Consider the following 6,000-nt stretch of genomic DNA (forward strand, 5'->3'; position numbering starts at 1 on the left):
GGAGGTCTGTAATAATATACTAAGGAACTTAAAGAATTACCTTTATTTCTTAATTTCCCTCTTAAAGACAGGACTCTGCATAGGGAATATACAGGAATTTTGCCATTAACACTTAAATTCAAAGCATTATTTATCAATAACAGCTAAGAATTTGAATTGAAAGTGTTAGATCCATAGTAAGCACTATGTCTATGCAAACGTGTCTATTAAAAGGCTGAGACAACAAAGAGAGTGGACTGGCCCTTTAACATTATCAGAATATAATATAAAACTAATGGAATTAATGAGGTATAATACTGACAAAGGTATAAGAATATGTATCCCAAGAAAAGAGTGTTGTTTCCCTAAAAATGAAATGTGGATGACAATGGTATCTTCTAGCATTAGAAAAAAGCAGATTATGTGAATAAAAGATTTGTCCCATCAGTTACCACCTTTTTAGAGGATGAACTCTATTACACAGTTAGTTGTTTTATTCCCTGTGTTTGAATTAAAATTTCTAAGATGGGCATCCATGAAAAATCATACAAAACTACTAAAATGAATAAAGGAAAATGTTTTTTATTGAAGTCATTAAGTAAAATACTAATATCAAGCACTGCATCAAATCCCACTGATTAGGAAATATATACATAAACAAAATTAGAAGCACAGCATGTCTTTGCACTAGGGCACCAAGACCAGAGAATGCAGATGCTTCTAGTCAAAAGCGATAGTCTAAATAAAAGTACAGAAAATGGTATAGAAACAGAAGATTTGAACATGTTTTAGAAGTACAAAGCTAGATGCAGGATCGCAAAAAATAATAATAAAAGCAATTACATGATATACAATATTGAATGGGGCAGGTGAGGATGTAAAAGTTAGTAAACACATAGTTTAAACCTTCCTCTACTAAGAAGACTTTTTTTTAAAAGTCCCCCCACAAACTCATCATTCACCAGTCTAGTGATAAAGCAAGCATAAAAATGCCTGAATTTTGATCTTAGCTATTGGATCCAACATAACTTTGCTACAAGTCAATGCACAGCATCTACCTTGTGGACTTTTCTTTTTAAATTATCAATAAAATGGTAGACAAAATTAGTGTTTGTGACTCAAGCCTGTGCAGTTATGCCGGGATCCAGCCCTAGCAGCGGTTGGGAGTCCTATGTGATGGGAGGTGTCAGCACGGTGGAGAAACAGCAGACAGAGACACCAAGTGTTCTGAGGCTGAATCTCTATCTTTATTTTTCTGCCAGCCTTTTTATACATTTTTTTCATTAGTAATGATTATATCATTTTATGGTTAGTTTAAAATAAGAAACTTCAAAAGTACAATCTATGCTTCTTCTCAAAGTACACATTCCCTCTGTGTGACAGCCCAGACCAAAACAACCTTATTTCCCAGCCAGACCAAAACAACACCGTCCCTCAGCCAAACCGAGGGCACCATGATCTGCCAGCCTTCAACCTCCAGAACAAACATCACTAGATTTTCTGAGAAACCACCCCCACCATGAACTCCAGTATTTAACAGTGAAAAACTTTTACTATTGTTAACAAAGGGTAAAGAAATCAACTTACAGTTAATATTTAGTCTTTTCTATTTCATTTAATGGTGGACTCTAATCTTACTTTGATTCTCAAAGAATTAGACTAAACATAGGAAAAACACAAATTATATTTATGAGTAACCTAAATATTTTTATTATGTAAACTATCTCTAGAGTCAGTTATTAAAGCTAGGAAAGCAATAAAGGCTAAATACCACATCCAAGCTCAGAGGAATGCCTCTTTAATCATCTATGTTTAGATATTATTATACTAAAGTAATCATAGGCTCCTTTTAACTCGAGCATAGCTACAATTGTTTATTTTTATATATTTTATCTGTGTACTACTACTAAATTTTTATTGGGTACTATTTTGTGTCCCAATACAGTAAACCCTTCCCAATGTTTTTCCAATAAGTTTCTAATGATATATTGATTATTAATATTAAAAAGCAACTATACATGGATACATGCCATGCTTATGGCCCCCAAGAGGGAGGATGATCTTTCAACAGAACCTTGTCCAGTGTTGAGTCCTCTACTCCAACAGAACCATGTCAAGTGTCGGTGTGGTAGGAAATGTGGCACAGTTGGAATCATCTTCATTCATTTTTTAAAAATGAAGCCAAAGCAGAGTGGTGTGGCACCCGCCTGTAATCCCAGCAACTCGGGAGGTTGACAAAGGAGGATAACAAGTTGAAGGCCAGCCTCAGAAACTTAGCAAGGTCCTGAGCAACTTATTGAGATCTTGTCATAAAATAAAAAATAAAAAGGGCTGGGGATGTAGCTAAGTGGCAAAGCACCCCTGAGTTCAATCCCTGGTATGAGAAAAAAAAAAAAATGAAGCCAGGAGCCCAGCACACATAAAATAATCCAATATCTGGGGATGGTATCCCATCCATTCCTATTGAACTGTGTCTGTTGTTGTTGCTGCTGTGCTGGTTTTTTGTTGTTGTTGTTGTTGTTTTTTTTTTTTTTTTTTTTTGGTGTGGGTGATGTTCTGTGGTTGATCTACAGTAGGACAGACTCAGAGAGCCATAATAATAAATATACAAGTCAGTATCCAGAAGTTTTATACATGGAAGAAATTGGGATACATGATTCATCTGTCCAAGAATTAAACATAAAGATAGAACTCTTTGCGTACTCATAGAGTAGAAGTAGGAACATAGTAACTTGTTACCATCTATGGTCTTTTACATATAAACCCTGGACTTTAAAAATATCCCTGGTCTCCCTATTTCCAGCTGATTCCATGCTGGTTACAAATGTCAAGATTTATTGGAGGTTCATCCTTCTAAATATGAATGGCTACCACTAAGAGAGTCAAAGGGATCTTAGAATACAAGGATCCTGTAGAGAGGTAGAGCTGATGCTAAGAATATGACTCCAAAAACTTATTTCATAACAAATAAGGATATAAAAAAAATTTAAAGGCTGGTTAAAGCAGAAATAAAATACACAATAAATGTCACATTGAAGACCACCAACAATCACAATAAGTCTACCCCATTCCTTTGACATATGGGGCTTCAAGTTTCCTAGAAATATTAGTCTACAACTTCTTGCTTGAGCCCACTCAATCCCACAACCTTCCACTTGAGCCTGTTCCTCTGAACCCCTCTCCCCAGTATTTCTACCCTTCACTGATTCCCAGTTCCTTGTCTCTAAGCAACTGCCTCTCTCCTCCGCATCCCTGTTTCTCTGCTCTATCTCTCCCCTCCCCTCTATTTAGCATTCCAGTCTCTGTCTTATGGGCTTGCTCTTGGGGTCCTAGCATCTTACCTGGCTCCAACAGACGGAGGTGCCCTTTCCACTATCTAGACAGCCAGCTATATATATGACTGACTGAGAGACCTGGCCCTCTTAAAAGAACCCCATAATGTAGCACAACCCTGCTGCTAAGAGACCCTGGAGACTTCACACTAATTATGACAACCACGATTTCCCAGGAGGCTTCTTACACTAGACTGAAACAATTCAATATAATATTTGTATATCCTTTTTAATTATTTTATTATCTTTATAATGTTTTAAGATATTATATTCCTTATTGCTTATTATCTTTAGATTATAATTCCTACTACTTAGATATCTGGAGAATGGATGTCCTTGTACTTCTTTCCTCTCTTTCTTCCCCAATTCCCAAATTCAGTCACCTATAGCATAATATTTCCCTGGACTTGCAGCTGTAACAGTTATAAGTCCATATCTTTTTTTATTTATTTATTTTAATTAAAAAATAAATTATATAGGGTAATATTGTTTGATTCATTGTTATTTTTTCCCTTCCCCCCCACCCCTCCCACCCCTCTTTTCCCTCTATACAGTCCTTCCTTCCTCCATTCTTACCACCCTCCTTATCCCTAACCCTAAACCTAACCCTAACCCTAAGGCTAACCCCTCCTACCCACCTTATATGTCCTCACTCACTTATCACCAAGATCATTCATCCTTTAGTTTTTTGAGATTGGCTTATCTCACTTAGCATGATATTCTCCAGTTTCATCCATTTGCCTGCAAATGCCATAATTTTATCATTCTTCATGGCGGAGTAATATTCCATTGTATATATATGCCACAGTTTCCTTATTCATTAATCAACTGAAGGGCATCTAGGTTGGTTCCACAATCTGGCTATAGTGAATTGAGCAGCTATGAACATTGATGTGGCTGTATCTCTGTAGTATGCTGATTTTAAGTCGTTTGGGTATAGGCCAAGAGTGGGATAGCTGGGTCAAGTGGTGGGTCCATTCCAAACTTTCTGAGGAATCTCCATACTGCTTTCCAGAGTGGCTGGACTAATTTGCAACCCCACCAGCAATGTATGAGTGTACCTTTTTCCCCACATCCTCGCCAACACCTGTTGTTGCTTGTGTTCTTGATAATCGCCATTCTAATTGGGGTGAGATGAAATCTTAGGGTAGTTTTGATTGGCATTTCTCTTATTACTAGAGATGTTGAACATTTTTTCATATATCTGTTGATTGCTTGTACATCTTCTTCTGTAAAGTGTCTGTTCATTACCTTAGCCCATTTGTTGATTGGATTATTTGCATTCTTGGTGTAGAGTATTTTGAGTTCTTTATCGATTTTGGAAATTAGCACTCTATCTGAAGTATGAGTGGCAAAGATATTCTCCCATTCTGTAAGCTCTCTCTTCACATTACTGATAGTTTCCTTTGCTGAGAGAAAGCTTTTGAGTTTGAATCTATCCCAGTGGTTGATTCTAGCTTTTATTTCTTGTGCTATGGGAGTCCTGTTAAGGAAGTCTGATCCTAAGCCAACAAGTTGAATGATTGGACCTACTTTTTCTTCTATAATATGCAGGGTCTCTGGTCTGATTTCAAGGTCCTTGAACCATTTTGAGTTGAGTTTTGTGCAGGGTGAGAGATAGGGATTTAGTTTCATGCTGTTGCATATGGATTTCCAGTTTTCCCAGCACCATTTGTTGAAGAGAATATCTTTTCTCCATTGCATATTTTTGGCACCTTTATCTAGTATGAGAAAATTGTACTTATTTGGGTTTGTGTCCATGTCCTCTATTCTGTACCATTGATCTACCTTTCTATTTTGGTACCAATACCATGCGTTTTTGTTACTATAGCTTTGTAATAGAGTTGAAGATCTGGAATTGCGATACCCCCTGCTTCGCTCTTTCTACTGAGGATTGCTTTAGCTATTCTGGGTTTCTTATTCTTCCAGATGAATTTCAGAATTGCTTGCACTATTTCTGTAAGGTACATCATTGGGATTGCAATTGGAATTGCATTGAATCTGTATAGCACCACTTTTGGTAGTATGACCATTTTGACAATATTAATTCTGCCTATCCAAGAACATGGGAGATCTTTCCATCTTCTAAGGTTTTCTTTAATTTAGTGTTCTGTAGTTCTCATTGTAGAGGTCTTTCACCTCTTTTGTGAGATTGATTCCCAAGTATTTTATTTTGTTTGATGCTATTGTGAATAGGGCAGTTTTCCTAATTTCTCTTTCTGAAGATTCATCACTTATGTATAAAAGGGCATTGGATTTATGAGCATTGATCTTGTATCCTGCTACTTTACTGAATTCACTTATAAGTTCAGGAGTTTTCTGGTGGAATTTCCAGTTTCCTCTAAATATACAATCATGTCATCAGCGGACAGGGATACTTTGAGTTCCTCTTTTCCAATTTGTATCCGTTTAATTTCTTTGGTTTGTCTAATTGCTCTGGCCAGAGTCTCAAGAACGATATTGAATGGAAATGGTGAAAGAGGGCATCCCTGCCTTGTTCCAGTTTTTAGGGGGAATGCTTTCAGTTTTTCACCATTTAGAATTATATTGGCCATGGGCTTAGCATAGATGGCCTTTACAATGTTAAGGAATGTTCCCACTACCCCGATTTTTTCTACTGCTTTGAGCATGAAGGGATGCTGTATTTTATCGAATGCTTTTTCTGCGTCTATTGAAATAATCATGTGAT

Source organism: Sciurus vulgaris (genome assembly GCF_902686455.1).
Source record: "Sciurus vulgaris genome assembly, chromosome: 11".
Lineage (NCBI taxonomy): Eukaryota > Metazoa > Chordata > Mammalia > Rodentia > Sciuridae > Sciurus > Sciurus vulgaris.